General features: G+C 47.7%; 1 protein-coding gene across 2 annotated transcripts in view; it reads right to left on the bottom strand.

Annotated features, from left to right (window-relative positions):
• Positions 1–16114, bottom strand: part of LOC144178220 (astacin-like) — a 114681-nt gene that overhangs the window by 80675 nt on the left and 17892 nt on the right. The gene's annotated exons all lie outside the window — the stretch shown is intronic.

Below are 16114 nucleotides of genomic sequence, written 5' to 3'. Positions count from 1 at the left end.
TTATTTTAAAGCAAAGCTTTTTACCTCTACCCCCCAAGGGTTCTTTCGCGACCGTTGGTGTCACCAGAAAACTCCCGTAAACAAATAAAAGAATTTACTGCACCGCCAGGAATCGAACCTGGAACTAACAGAGTAACAAAGCAAGAGCCCGTAGTCTTACCGATTTAGCTACGAGCCCACGCAGAGACGGGGAAGACAAGTGGTGCACTGACCAAGCACATCTATGGGTTTAACTCCTGCATTCTCGCTAAATGCCACGCGATAGCGATTAAACGAAGCTCACACTAACCCATGGCATCTCAGTTTTAGTACGCCAATGGGCCTGTGGCTTCCAGTGTTCGCGTAAAAAATATCAGTTCCTTGTCGTCCGCCCTCACGCCAGACGACACCTCAAGAAACACATTCAAATACTTCTTGATAGCCAGGCCATCCCTCTAAGCCCCAGCATCAAGATCCTGGGCCTACATCTCCAGGCCAACACCAAGAGTGACGTGTCGTTGCAACACCTCAAACACAGCATCAATCAAATCACACACATGATCAGGCGAGCTGCCACCAAGAAGTAAGGCCTCAAGGAATCCGATACCTTTCGATTATCTGTCGTCCTCTCCAGAATCACTTACGTCAACCCCCTGTCTTCTTCTCGCAAGGAGGACATAAAGATGCTTTCTATAATGATTAGAAAGGCGCTTGAGCAAGCCATTTGTCTTCCCATGAGTGCGCCCAGAGAGGCTGCTTAGCACGGGGCTCTAAAAAGCTCAGAGAGGGTCATCTTTCTATCCAGAAGCTCCGCATGAGCAGAACGGCGGCGGGTTGCCGAATCTTTCACCAGATTGGCTGGGCAGCACAGAATATCACTCCGCTTGATGTACTCGTGGGCTTTTGGCGACAAGAAATATGCTCCCTTTGCTTATAAAATATGAACCCCTCAGGCGACGAGGGTCGCCGACAAGCACGGGCTCAAGCGCTCAACACCACCCTCGGTGGGGATCATGCAGTTATCTACACAGACGCCTCCAAATATAGAGAGCAGCAGTACGCCATCATCGCCGCTACCTCCAGAACCAACCTCCTTGCTTGTGACTCACTCAAGACCGAAGACATGGTGGCAGCAGAACAGGCAGCCATTGCCTTGGCTCTCAATCAGGGGTTCGTAAAGTAGTCACCAATTTCCAAGAAGCCTACCGGAACTACCTGTCGGGTCTGGTGTTCCGACCTTCACTGCGTGTGCTAAAAAACCACTCCCCAAATGCTTCCCTTCAGCTCATCTGGACACCTGCTCGCGCTTCCATGGAGTGTAACGAATACGACCACCAAGCCCGCACTTTCACCCCTGGTGCTATGGAGCTGCACGAGGACAGTCACCTGCTTGTCACGTTCAGGGACATAACCCAGAATTATCGCCTTCGGAGGCAGACTCTACCTTCGCCTTACCCTGACCTAGAACAACAAACTACCCTACGGCTCATACAATCCGGCTCCTTCCCACACCGGATGCGTGTTCACTTAATGTACCCGATTCGCTACGACGCTGCATGTAAATTTTGCTCCTAAGTAGGAACACTGCCACATAATAGGGGTGTGCTACTTTAGTCATGAGCACCCTCCTCTCCTGTCAACTACCTAACAAGAGCAATGGGAGATGCTGCTGTCGAGCCCCTCTCTACCTACCCTGCTTCAGCTGGTGGACAGGGCACAGGCGGCGCGGACTGAATATGGGCTACAGTGAAGAAGGAACCACTCCCCTGGGCCGCACTCGGGGCCGTTTAGAAATCTAAATCGAAGTGTTTCCTCCACCAGTTCCTTCTCCTCTCCTCGTCCTCCTCCTCCTCCTCCACCGTCTCTGCCACCGATTTCATCACCTCCGTCCGCGACGGCAGAGACGGAGAAATGAGATCATCTGACACCGGGTTTGAGCTTTTATTTTATAAAAAAAGTGTCCACTCATGTGCTACACCAATACAAGTCAACCAACCACCGTTCATGCCTCATGCAATAGTTTAACATGAGGAAGAATATCTCTTTGAAGTAATACAGGGTGTGGTTAAGTACATTTGACTTCTCTCTGGTTTCCCGATTTGTAGAGCGACGTGAGTGAATTTATGTGAAGTCGGATGGGCAATCGTTGTGGGTGCCGTTTACAGCTTTGCTTTCCAACCACATTCACCGAGTGGATTGGCGCCAATTTTTTTCTTCAACTGCGAAGTTTCCGAGAAAGCTGTATAGCTTTCCTTGGTAGCCGTATGGCTGCATTTAGGTAGATGTCAAACTTTCCTTTACTCATGCTTATGTATCTTCCACTCCGACTTCTCGGGGTGCTCGCTACCACCCCCAAGCACAGGAAAAAATTACATTGACATAAATGCCCCAGAAAGTGGAGGGGAAAAATAGCCCCGGCAGTAGCGTAGTGGTTATCGCACCAGACCGGTATTCTGGAGGTCGTGGGTTCGGATCCCACCAGGCGGGCATTTTTTCTCCACCACTTTCTTTCTTTCTTTCCAAATTATTTATCTGTTTCAATTACCTACCCCATCCATCCCTTTGTTTCCGAGGTTTTCTTGACTGCCAACCCTTATTTCTGTCTCGTTTCAACGAGCCCCTCATTTTCCTATTGTAATTCGCTATATATATATATATATATATATATATATATATATATATAATCCAGGGAGTAGTAGAACTTTGAAGATGGTAGAGAACACAAGAGAAGAACAACTTCGAACAAGGTAAAAGCACGATTGTGGCCTACGTTTCAGCAAAGAGAACTTGCTTTCCTCAGGGCCCTGAGGAAAGCAAGTTCTCTTTGCTGAAACGTAGGCCACAATCGTGCTTTTACCTTGCTCGAAGTTTTTCTTCTCTTGTATATATATATATATATATATATATATATATATATATATATATATATATATATATATATATATATATATATATATATAAATATATATATATATATAAATATATATATATATATATATATATTGTCATGGAACTCACATATAGGCGGACAACGCCCCACAGGGTAATGACCCAATTAGGACTACGACGAGGACGACGACAACGAAGTTGCTGGCGCGGGCTCTGTAATGGAAGCCATGTAAATACTGTACATGGATCATTCTACCTCTTAATACATCGCTTCATCTTCAACATGGTTCGAGTCATTCGCTCTGCCACCACGTAACATTTGGTGAAGGTGCTGGGTACACCCCCTACTGGCCCCAGCTTTACATGCCATCGGCGTGGACCCAGCCGTCAACGTTAAAGGAGCCGCGCCGGGAAGCCCCAGTCCCGCCGTGACCAGAGCTCGACCACGACCTCCGCCCCGTACCCCAGCCCGTGAGATGCCGATGAAGACCTGCAGAGAACCGCCGTGATGAGACAAGCCGCAAATGTCGTATCCCCAGCCCTTCCGCCCAACGTGGCTCCTACAACCGCCGGCGCTGTCACGCATGAAGACATCACTGCTGCGGGACCAGCATCCCCAAGAACATCATCGGCATCCGTGGCGGCAAGCGATTATTCCTTGTACATTTTCATCGCATTCCTAATTCGCATCACAAGTTCATCCTACCGCGGCTTCGACCGGGACGGTCTCCCTTGGCCGGGGGGTCATGTCATGGAACTCACATATAGGCGGACAACGCCCCACAGGGTAATGACCCAATTAGGACTACGACGAGGACGACGACAACGAAGTTGCTGGCGCGGGCTCTGTAATGGAAGCCATGTAAATACTGTACATGGATCATTCTACCTCTTAATACATCGCTTCATCTTCAACATGGTTCGAGTCATTCGCTCTGCCACCACGTAACAATATATATATATATATATATATATATATATATATACATATAAGGTTAGTAGAGACAGAGACACACGAGAAATAAAAGTTTACTGACGTTTCAGGGAGAGGAATGTCCTTCTCATGCGTCTCTGTCTCTACTAACCTTATTTTTTCGCGCTCTGTGTGAGGTGTGAGTTTTTGTCTCCAGACTATATATATATAAGGTTTGTAGAGACAGAGCACACGAGAAGGACATTAAAAATAAAAATAAAAGTTTACTGACGTTTCAGGGAGAGGAATGTCCTTCTCGTGTGTCTCTGTCTCTACTAACCTTATTTTTTCGCGCTCTGTGTGAGGTGTGAGTTTTTGTGTCCAGACTCTATATATATATATATATATATATATTTTTTTGATAAGGTCATACCTGCATAACAGGCCACTTAGGATGACAGCACAAAACTACGAGCAAAAATAATTAGGTCCTCTCGATTGCTCTACACTGTTATTGAATGTGAGCGAAACAATCTTACCCTTATTTGCACTGTAAAATATTGCTGCATCTTAATGCTTTTAGAACAATATTCATCACAAATTTCTAGAGTGCTGGGTTTACGTATACCTTTATATCCACTGACCCATTTCTTTATTACTAGAGAAAATGCGGCTTGGCGAGCCATCTCTTCGTATTTGATGAAACTGTGAAAGTGGTCGGAACTGACGAAACATGAAGGCGTAGATGTTGGTCTCTTTTCCGCGAGCCAGCATATCTGGAGAAAAGCGGCGGTTTGTCTTACTTGAGGCTTTGCAGGAATGATGTCGCCTTCGATGAGATCTGGAAAAGAGTAGGCGAAAACTCTAAATAATAGGCGAAAGCTGTGCGGTTAGATCAAAAAGTTGAAATTCCAGAAATGGCGATGCATCCTTTTATAGCAAATAAGCAGTCACTCACGCAATCTTTATGCATGTAAAAAAATGTGAAAAATGACTTTATGCATGCAATCTTTATGCATAAAGAAAAATGTAAAAAACGACAAGGAAATGCCAAGGACAATTAGGGCCCTAGTGCAAATCACAATCCTGTGGAGTAATAATATTATGGTTATATTATAATAATATTATATTATAATAGTATTATGTTATTGTGGAGTAGTAAGGTTATTGTGATATATTCATGAGCTACGGTCATCCCACTTCAATATAACACCTGAGTCTGGCATCGATGGCATTGAACGAAATCTGAATTATTTTATTCACTCCTGTTTTCTTGGTATGGTCTATTTTTGGTTCACTCCACTTCTCAAAAAGCAAAAACCTAAACCCAGTTCCACCGAGTGTGAAATGTGCTCAACCAGGGGAGCTGTGGTTCTTTTCTGTCGGTTCGAACGCCAAAGGGCGCTTACCCGAGAACGGCCGCACCGTCACCGCAACAATTCTGTGGTTAGCGCAAAAAAATCACCAGCTAAACGTCCGTGCCGGGAGGCTCCCTTATTCTTCCCCTGGAGCTCTCTCGGGGAGCATCTGTCTGCAGGTCGTTACTGTATGGTCGGGGCTTCGGCTTGCAGCGTCAGTGATGACGACACTGCAACTGTGCTGCTTGGTTTTTTTGTACAAAAAACAGGGGCCTCCAAAGAAGTCGGCTGGGGCTGTTGGGAGCACTTCTGTTGCCAGATGTGTGTTCGTTTTGTTGTAGCTGATTAATTGACTCTTTCAGGCAATTGAAGCAAATGTGCGTGAAGGTGGCGATGCCCAAGGGCCATTGTGATCCAGGATACGTTTGTGTGCATGTCCGTCAGTGCTCTAGGGCACTACTTTAAATTTTTTCTTCTAATAAGGGATTTGTGCGGTGATGTGTCGTCGCTGGGTATGTGCGCGGTTGTTTTGTTAAAAACGGTACTCGGTGGTTTGTTTACGCACAATCATCAGCATACTAAAGGCAAAGACAAAATCACTACACTTGAGTTTCCTTTGCGAGGTAAATGTCGTAATGTCCCCGTTAGCGACGGGCGAGATTGCGACTATGTGTAAAGAATATGCTAAAAGAAAAATTGACTTATGACCCAGTCCTTTCGGTTAATTTGGGGCAGTAAATGCATAGTTCAGAAATGCATACCAAAAAAGTGAGCTTGCAGCAGCTACTTTATGGTTAAATTCCCAGTTGAGCTCAGCTGCGTGACGGCTCGTCTTCGCCAAAAATACTTCGGCGGGTGGTTGGCCTCAAGAAACTGCATGGTGCCATACTGCTACGGTGTCATCCGGCAGCCCCATCAATCCCGGGAACCGGTGCTAAAAGAGGCGATCGCTGGTTCTAATCTTATACAGGGCTGTGTATGTGAGTGCGCGTGTGCGCATGTTCAATGCGCACACGCGAAGGATCGGCGACGGGACCCTTCCGAAAAACGGTCAAGCGCACCACACGGGACGGCGTCAGCAGGCCAGCAATGGGAATTTCAAGAAACGGCGGAGAGGTGAGTGCGTTGGGAAGCGCCAATGAATAACAGTGCAAAGGGCATCTTGGTACCTTCTTAGAGACGCCGCTCGAACCCCCCCCCCCCCCCGCTCCGATAAGAAGAACTCCTTTTGTGACAACCGAAGTGGCTCATTATGCCCCCGCCGGACACGAGGGGGCAGCGGTCATTGACGGTGTGGGAGGAGTGCAAGAACGACTAAAGCTATGAAAAGAGGAAGCCGACCGGAGGGCGATGCAGTTAGATCCAGGCAGTCAGATCCGGAGACATCGAGGGACAGCGATCCGGGGGCGGACGAGACGAGTCGCGATATGCGTTAAGCCGAAGACGGGGGGGGGGGCGGGTGCGCTTCGGGCCCCGGAGTCTAGCCATCGGTCAGGTGCGACGTCTGACGGGAGAGCGATGTGGGGAGCGCACGAAAGGAGACGCAAGAAGCGATAGGCAGTGGAGCTTAGGACTTCGGAGTCTAGCCATCGTTCGAGTGCGACGTCTGACCACTCATCTCCACACTTAGCTAACCGACGCAAGCCATTGTATCCGACCGAGTCAAAGCAGACTGATCGCGGCGGGCTCTTCATTCGACGCCGAGCCGGAGAAGCCTCATCGCTGCGTACGCCACCTCTTCGTTCGATCCCCCGCAGCAGCAGTCTGTGGCAGACCATTCGTTAGAGCGCGAGCCACCGCTGCGAATGTCAAGCTTTTTTTACAAGCCCGTGCCGTATCCCGCCGATCAGCCCAGCGACGCCGAGCCGTAAGCCAGATCGAGCCGTAAGCCAGATCGACCCAGTTGATCCTATTAAATTCCATGTAAAACCTTCCATTTGTCTCCGCCTCCACCTCCTCATGCCCAGTGTGGAGCCAGGGTCACGTTGAGAATCCCGACCATCACATCTACTCCCCGCTGGTATATTGTGTTGGCTGGCGCCAGCGGCGAATTTAGCTATAAACGAGCTCGTACCAGCACATAGTTACTCATGCGTACAGGTCACAATGGAAATACGTCAAATTCACGTCACTTCAACTTCAAAGCAGGGCTGCCTCTCTTAGACAGTATTTTAGAGCGAAGCCTTAGTGTTCTCCCTTATGGCGTCTGTAAGTGAAAAAAAAACGCTTCCCGTGGCGTGATTCGAACCTGGGTACCGCGGGTTATGAAGTCGGCGTCTATCCGATTGCTCGATTTCAACATTTTTTTCTTTATTAGCTTCATTTCGCAATAGTCGAGGTTGTTTGGATCTGGAGAGGGGCGCATGGACGTACAAAATTAGGCAGAAAAATCCTGCACCCCACCGTGGATAGACGACGATGATTCGTCACGAGAAAGCTTCGCGTTCGACCGTCGTCGTCGTCAGACGGAGGGGTGCCTTATTTTTGAAGCAATCGATAACCCAACTGGTAACGTAATGCAAGTGCAGTGTAGTGCATCCCCAGTTACAATCTTTCGAATTGAAACAATCGGCAGATTTTTTTTTATATTACAATCACCCTTGTGGTCATTAACATAGAGACTGTAATGCACACAGAAAACCATTAAGGGAAAGCAACAATGCGTCCTCGCATATAACGGCCTGCTCCGCACATTAACTGAAACAAATTATGTGCGTTTTAGACATGTTACTTTCAGAAATGTCTGATTTGTATACCATCCCTGAAATCATCACGAGGGCAGGGTGTTAGATTCCTTTAAAACTGGGGACACATTTGATACAAGGGTTCATTCAACTGCATCCTGAAAAGCGTTGGGTGTGACTACGATAGGTCGAAGGTGGACGGGATGAGGCATTTATTTAATGATTGAATTCCCATATTAAGGGGATTATGTCGAGCCTAGGTTTAAGTTAACAAAAGTGAGTTGACCAACTAATGTATAACATTTGAAGAGCTAATGAACTCTTCGCATTACAAGGAACTACAGGCAGCCATGACACAATTCAGTAGAGAAAACACCCGCAAAGAGAGTGTGAGTGTTTGTATTCAGGCTTAGGCTAGAACAAACCAAGCAAATTGGCAAATGAACACAGCATTTGATGCGAAGTAAAGTAAAAAAATTACGCCCACCTTCCCTCGCGGGAACCCTGGTGTGATGTGACGCTGAAGGGGGTTCCATTGTGCGTTTCCGTTGGGTCGATTACTCCAATTGCGTGAGGAATCGTCGGGTAATGAGAGAGAGAGAGAGAGAGAGAGAGAGAGAGAGAGAGAGAGAGAGAGAGAGAGAGAGAGAGAGAGAGAGAGAGAGAGAGAGAGAGAGAGAGAGCACGCGTAGCGCGGACGACCATCGACTGAGAGACCTGCCGGAGCGCGGCACTCCGGCAGCGCAGCGCGCAGCGCGCTGCCGAGTGCAGCACACTCAGGCGCGCAGCGGAGTACAGCGCGCCCGAAAGAGAGAAGACCGCGGAGAGAGAGGGCGCTGCACATGCGCACAGTGCGCTTGCGCCGCGCGCAGCGCCACGCGCAGTTGTTGGGAGAGAGTGTTCGCGATCGGCGCTATCGGAGAGAGCAGAGGAGGCGAGCGGAGGAGAGACGCAGCTGTGCGGACGCGGACGACAACGACGCAGGAAGGACAGGGCCGCCGGCAAGAGATGCTCCTCTCAGCGTCGCATCTAAAAAGTTTTCAATATTCTTGCATCACATCTCATGCCAGCCCTGATACATCTCTGATGCCAGTGCTTCCATCTTTCAAGTGCATTGTCACAGTCTCTGCATCTCACTTCGAATGTGGCTAGACAAAGGGGGGTTAACATGTCCACTGAAAGTTTCCCGGCATGCCCTCTAGTACGCCAGTGCTATTTTGTAAGGAAAGGTAGGGTTGGATTTTGAACAGGGCTAAGAAAAGCCTCGAGCGTCCCTCTAATTGGGTCTCGTCTTCTTAGCGCCGTTCGAGATGCAGTGCTCTGTGCTCGCTATTAGAAGAAAAATGTTGACCTGATAGTTTTTCTTGGCCAAGGCCAGGGCCTATGGCTTGAGCAGCTTTTAATGGAGAACTTTTGAGCGCCAATTCACTGAACGAAGAAATCCCGTCCCTTAAAATGGCACAGACCGCCTCAAGCTTGCTAGCATTGTCCAGAGCCGAAGGATCTGTGCAGTAGCAGACTACACTGTTGAAGTTTTGTGTGTGTCTATAGTCCAAGCTGATGAGCTTTGAGGTACGCTAGTGCAGTTGTTACTTCGTGAAGTTCTTGTTGTGCTTCAGTGTGGCCGGGTCTCATTTTTCGGCCATCACTGTCGGGCGTGCCTGTCCCAGATGGAAAAGCAGGTAACTTGCACGAAGGTAACTCGGATTGAGGTAACGTGCAGAAGGTAATTTTTATTGAGGTAACTTGCCTGTAAAAGCTCTAGGAAGGAAGCGTCAGTAAGGGGAACGATAGGGCCGAAATGTTTACAGGGAATTTTTATTCCATTGAAGTCCATGCAGGCGCATTCGGGCTGCAATATATCTGGCTGCACTGGGCGCCAGCCAGATGGTTGTGAACACACTTGGTACTATCCAGCTGTACCTGTCGCATCGCCATCACCCTCCTCGTACTCTAGTGCAGTGCTCATACGCTGCATAATGTGCTTAATGAAGTCAGCTGGCCTGTCGCACAAGTATACTGCGGTGTTAGCACTATATGCCTTCTAAGCTGATGGTGAGCGCATCAAATGGCTCCTGTAATTTTGTGGCCTGCCTAGTAGAAATTTTTTTACACGAACAGGGACCAAAGTTGTCAACGATTTCGGTTTCCCCTGGTTGGTGTACGGGTATTTGTTATTCAAAACTTTGTTTTGCGACTCGTTACCAGTATTTGTGGTAATGACTGCATTGAAGCCACGCTCTCACCCATATCAATTTGATCAACTGAGGTAGCTGTTCATGCAATGTTGCAACCGTTTAAGGTCACATATGCCATTTCATTTTTCTACGAAAGATCAATTTGCCATAATAGTGTGTTTTTATGTGTTCGTACTTTCCACAATTGTTTAACTCCTCATTTTTCTTTTCTTTTTTGTAAAACATGTGTTTTATATACGTTCGTTGTTGATATTACCTATGTGTTTTATGTATGTTCTATGAAAACCCTCCTCTAGCCTATCCCCCTACTCCTATGTACTTTTTCACTCTCCGCCCCCTCCTCTATACCAGCCGGCGTTCCGGTTTCCGCCCCTAGACGAGACAATATACGCCAGCTGTTGGACCTTCCTCTATTTTTAAAGAATAATAAATACACACATCCATCTTTCTCAGACAAATAAGTACAGCATCCTTCGACTGACATAGCTGTCCGTCCTGAAATAAACTAACTTCAGACAAAACAGGTTAACTGGGGTTATTTTTTTGCCGCAGCAAGATACAGAAAAGGCCATAAAAAAATGGCCATCCAAGGGTAACACGATTAATCATGATCTGGCCGTGCAATCGGTCATGACGCCGAAACCTGAACAAACTTTTTCACCCGCGGGCTAGCAGTGGAACTTACGAATGCGCTCACAGCACAATCTTTCCAGGTTTCTTTTTGTTCGTTGATGATTAATATGGCTTGACAAGAACTTGCACACACGTTTTATAAACTTTTGGAGGAGTGTTGAAATACTTGAAGCACTGTTTTAACCGCTTTTGTTGCAGGTGGCGCGGAATAAGCAATGCTGGCGATATCTCTGTTTCCGTCTTCCACAATGTTTGAGTCATTTGAGAAATGCTACCCGTAAATGTGCTATATTCGTGTTCTCGCTGAGCTAATCTATTAACCCACACCGACTTGTATTTTACTTTAGTGTTCCTCAAAGACAAGAATGTAGCTCACGTCTCGACACCGGAGTAACGGTAAAGTGGAGTTTAGAGAAAGGGTGAAGTCTGTGACTGAGGAAGGTAGGCGGGCAGTCATGCACGCCGGCCACGCACACGGGCCGCGAAGTCAGCTCATTTCCTAGGCCAAAGTCATGTTGACAAACAATGGCCCAATAAGAAGCAATAATAGCCCGAAAAGTTAGACCAATATCTCGAAATAAAACGAAACCAGCGAGCCTCTTTGAAGCCGAGGTAAAGCTGAAAAGACACGGCGCGAATGAGCGTGCGAACGAAAGTACAGAAATCTGCACAATGTACAGATACTGCAGGCAGACTTTTGAAAGAAACACTACAAAGATGGAGAAAAGATGCATTTTTTTTCGATTCCCTCCGGTTGCTGCAGCCGGTAGCTGCACGGGGTGAACGACGTTCTCGGTTATTTTATTTTTCTTGTTTGCAGGGCATAAAACGGAAAAGTAGAAAGAAATGGACGACTCGAAGAAATCGTTATAGCATCAGGGTCTTCATTTGGTGGAGAATGACGAGGGCAGGCCCAACGTTGTCAACGACGACTACGTGACGAAGAATGCTAAATAAGCGGCAGAGAAAACTGGGTCGCTACTTTACAAGTGCAGTTTATATTTGCGGAATGTCGGCCTCATAAAGATTTTTTGCACGCCTTTGCACTGCAGCTGTTTGATAATCATCTTGTAACCCTACAATGGCGTTATTGTCAATTTTGCTCGAGATGAGTTATAACGAAAAGCCCACAAAAACTATTTTTAGTTGCGTTGCTTTGTCGGTGTCAGCCAATCCTGCTAGCTATTTTTATGCCCTTACTCTAGTTAGCAAAACTGTTCAGGGCGCACGTCTCTGTCCCCTCGAGTCCTCATTTATATTTGATTTATGTGCGCGTTAAATTGGTATATGTTGTTCCGACGAGGCAGATATTTTAATTGTTGTTACATGGGTTGTTTATTGGCTCAACGGAAACTTGGACAAAGAGCGCCAAATATCAGGTATGTTTCTTTGGGGGTATACTTCTTCCGGTTAAAATGGATAAAAAGTGGTGTAAGGGTCCTACATACATACCATACCATATACAAAAGGCAAGAAAGTGTGCCGTGTGTGTGTCGTTACCTAACCTGCAAAGTGTAACTTCAATGCTTCTGTTCCGCTTGTTCGTTATGTATCGGCCTATTTTTGGTTTAATTGCATGGAGTTTGTTCTCGCTTTGTGTGCCCCATTCTTCTTGCCATTTAAAGCGGAGTTTGTCTCTGATGAGAGCTTTTAGATCAGTGGAGGGTATCAATGTGACGCCAACCTCATCAGGATGGATTTCGGCAGCAGCTTGTCTGTAAGCGGACTCCTTGCCGACAATTCCTGATTATCTGGGGACCCAGCATATTGTAATTTGGAGACACATGGCGTACTCAGACGCAATAGTATTTACAAGCTGGCTGAAATATGCATAACTGTGGCTTTTACCAGACGATAAGCCGCTACAACACTAAGTTGTCTCTGCATATAACTCACATAATTATGCTTAGTATTGTGTATTCAAAAGCCTTCGTAATACTGTATGCTTCTGTGTGGTCAAAAAATACCGACACGCAATATTGTTTGTGAACATATACATCTCGTACATAAGACTCAAAAGCCGCAAGATTGTCATTTGTGAAACGACATACTGGAAAGCCTGACTGGTGATTATACAGTACATCATAAAACTCCAGGAAATACAGTAAACGCTAGTTTATCATCTTTTCTGACAACTTACACAAGCAGCTTGTAAGGGCTTTTGGCCTGTAGCTGCTAGGTAGACCTTGGTCTCTTCCTTGTTTGGGCACAGGAATTACAATCACACAAAAAATAAGCGCCTCTTCCCATAATTTTAGTAGCCGTCCGGTTTGCCATATCAAGTTTAAAAGGTAAAGAATCGTTTCAAGCGTGTCTTGGTGTAAATGTTTTATCATCTCGCAGATTACGTTGTGTGCCCCTGGAGCTGTTTTCCTACATGATGAAGGAGCAATAGTAAGGTCTTGTTTTATCAGTTGAGAATTATTACCATCGCCTAATGTTTTCTTGTTATGGAAGAAGGAATTCGGTTGAATAGTGGGTAGAACTGGAGATATGTTCGGAATGCTGTCCGAGGGCGTTGGCGTCATATCCTAGTGGGTTACCTGTTGTGCTAATAACTGGGAGACAGTTCGTGCAGTGGATTACCTGTTGTGTTAATAAGTTGGAGACTGTTCGTGTTCTGCCCCTGAAGTGCTCTTTCTCTTTTCCATACCTTGTGCGTGTCAGTGAATGACTTTATACGGGTCAGGAACGTTCTCCAGCTCTCCGTTTTCGCAGCACGTCGAACGCGTCTCCCTTTGGCTTTTGCTCGTTTAAATGCTATGCGGTTTTCACTTGTTGGATATCTTCTGAAGGTTCCCGATGTTTTATTTTGCTATTCGCGTGCAATCCTACACTTCTCGTACCAACATGTCCTTGGCCTCGCGCAGCCAGCACCCGTACGAGTTCTGGCTACGCGTACTACACGCGGTTGCAGCAGCGCAGTGTTTGCAGAATAACCAGCGAGCTCCACATCCTTGCCTACCGTACCTTGGAGGGGGGGGGCAATGAAACAGGACTGGGGAGTGCAGACTCTTTATCAGCAGTGGTGCTGGACGCCACTGCAGACTGGTGTTCTCCAACCAGTGGAGCAGTGTCCTGGGACGCTTGGGGACACCCAGAGGGGGCGGAGGCAGGAACGTAGCTGCACTGCTGTACTGGGTCGCTGCCGAGACAAGACGCCGCTCCGCCCCCACCGGCGAGCTGCGTTGCCATATGCTATGAGCAAACACATACCGTAGTGTGCTTTTTGCGTACTTCGGCAAAAGTGATGTCTTCACTGGCTTTCAAGCATATTATTTTCTTTTCATTTCTGAAGACGTCACACGGCAGGGAATAGGTTGGGTGGGGATTTTCGCAGTTTGAATATTTGAATGTGTTGCCGGGGCAATTTTCGGTTGGGTGGTCATGCTGAGCACATTTCTGCATGTCAACCTATCTCTGCATGTGTTGGCACCATGGCAATAACGCTGACGCTGCCACACGAGGGCCTGACGGGGGCCAAAGGGAAGTGGCCACGAGAGAAAAGCTAGGGAGGCCAGGCGAGAACAGGACAGAACGCCAGGATTAGACGGAGCAGGTTGAAGGAGTTCTACGTACAGGTGGAAGACTCGAAGCTCGTTGGGTTTTCGGGACCCGAGCTGGAGAGGGGTCTACCTAGCGCCTTGGCATCTTGGAGCCAAGGCGCGACTCTTGGCTCGTGGATGCGCGAAACGTTGGCCTGCTCCACCCCTGGGAGGACCCGCCGCCTGCTGCCCACCGGCGACCGGCAGTGCACGGTTGCAACCTGCCCGCTGCTACAAGGCGGCATAACGTACGCGGCCGCCAAGCATTCAGTTGTGTACGAGGACAACGGTGCGTCTTCCTTGTCGACGATACGGCATGTGTGACGCCGTCGTCATAGCCCCGCAACGCCGCACCCTACCTTGTCCCCAACACCAACAACGCCCTGCGGACGGCGCCTCATCACCCTGAACATTTGGTGGGGACTTTTCTTTGTATTCTTTTTAGAGAGAGAGAGAGAGAACATCTTTATTGGCCGGCTAAATTAGTCGCAGATACCAGCCTCCTGTAGGGGAGGCAGCATCTATGACTGCTGGCGTTGAAGGGCCTCCATCGCGAACTGGACTCTTTAAAAATGGTGGTTCTCAGAGTTGTGTGCATTGGGCAGACCTTTGAATTGTTATTACCAATCTGGTGTAATGTTTTGTGGTTTGACGTTTATTGCGTTTTACTAAGAATATATGTTTCTTTGTGCCGTTACCAAGAGCCCTCGTCTTTTTTAAATGCAGAGCATTTCAGTAACTCACGATGTCACTCGCGTTGATGTCCGTAGTCCGCACCGCACCCCTCCCTACTATATAAAAAAAATACTATCCGGCGCCCGGTTTCGATCCCTCGACCCTGCGGGCGGAACGCAATGTACATGGGGCTCTACCCACTGCGCCACAAAGCCGACACAGAATGGGACGCTACCAACGCGCCTTATATCGTTGACTCATTCAAATTACTGCTAACGAGCGCTCTCTCGTCAGCAGTTGCCACAAGTGCAACAACATTAACGTAACGCAAACTACTTAACGTCGTGCGCCCCCGGAAATGCTCTGCATTTGATCGTGCCCCTCGCGCGGGGGATGTTTCACAGCGTCTTCTCTCGGTCGCGGGACCCGTGGCGCCATCTGGCGGAGGCGCGGCACAACTCGTAGCACTTTCTTCGAAAAAGCGCCTCGAAAGCGCGGCAAATATGAAATAGGGATGACGCGCTTTTGAGGCAATCCGCCGACGCAGCTGCTTTGTGTACAGACTCGGCGGCGTTTGCATAGCAATTTTTAATCAAAAAGTTTGAAGCTATTAGTAATGATAGATTGGGGGAGTCAGTGCTGATGCTTGGATCCGCTTCCTAGTGCCGAATAGGCATGGAGGCTGCTACAAGTATACAAGTATATACCTTTCTCAAGGCCAAAACATCGTTCCAAGTTGTAGTGAAAGTTGTGGAACAGACCATGAAGGCACCCGTGCCCTTTTTTCTGTTAGAAAAACGTCTTTCGTTGCTGGAATGGAGCTGTGTGAAGTACTAAACGCTAGTTCTTTCAAGCTAAACAAATTTTTATTTGGCTTAATCGTCTTTCTAGAATTACGATCGCAGCTTGGTTACGCAAAATGTAACCGAGAAAAACAATGAACATGCTGACGTATGCTCGCTACATGCACACACGACAGCATCTCCAGCTCTACTACGCCGTGTTGGATGTACATTTTACGAGGGAGGAGAAAGTGGGAAAATACCAAGAATCCGTTAGTCGGTTTCAGCCAAACAAGTGTGCAGGCCGCCCGCGAGCTCATTGGCTTAAGCGTCGTGCTGCTGAGCCCAAGGACGCGGGTTCGACCTCGGACCTGACCTGACGGAGGCGAAAAACGAGACCGACTAAATGTCAACACCTCGGGTACACAGTACAGGTCCCCAGGCGGTGTAAATTAATC

Source organism: Haemaphysalis longicornis, unplaced genomic scaffold, assembly GCF_048455015.1.
Source record: "Haemaphysalis longicornis isolate Haplotype H1 unplaced genomic scaffold, Haemaphysalis longicornis Haplotype H1 scaffold_1, whole genome shotgun sequence".
NCBI lineage: Eukaryota > Metazoa > Arthropoda > Arachnida > Ixodida > Ixodidae > Haemaphysalis > Haemaphysalis longicornis.
The sequence above is the reverse complement of the archived record's forward strand: the minus strand, read 5'-3'. Positions and strand labels throughout refer to the sequence as shown.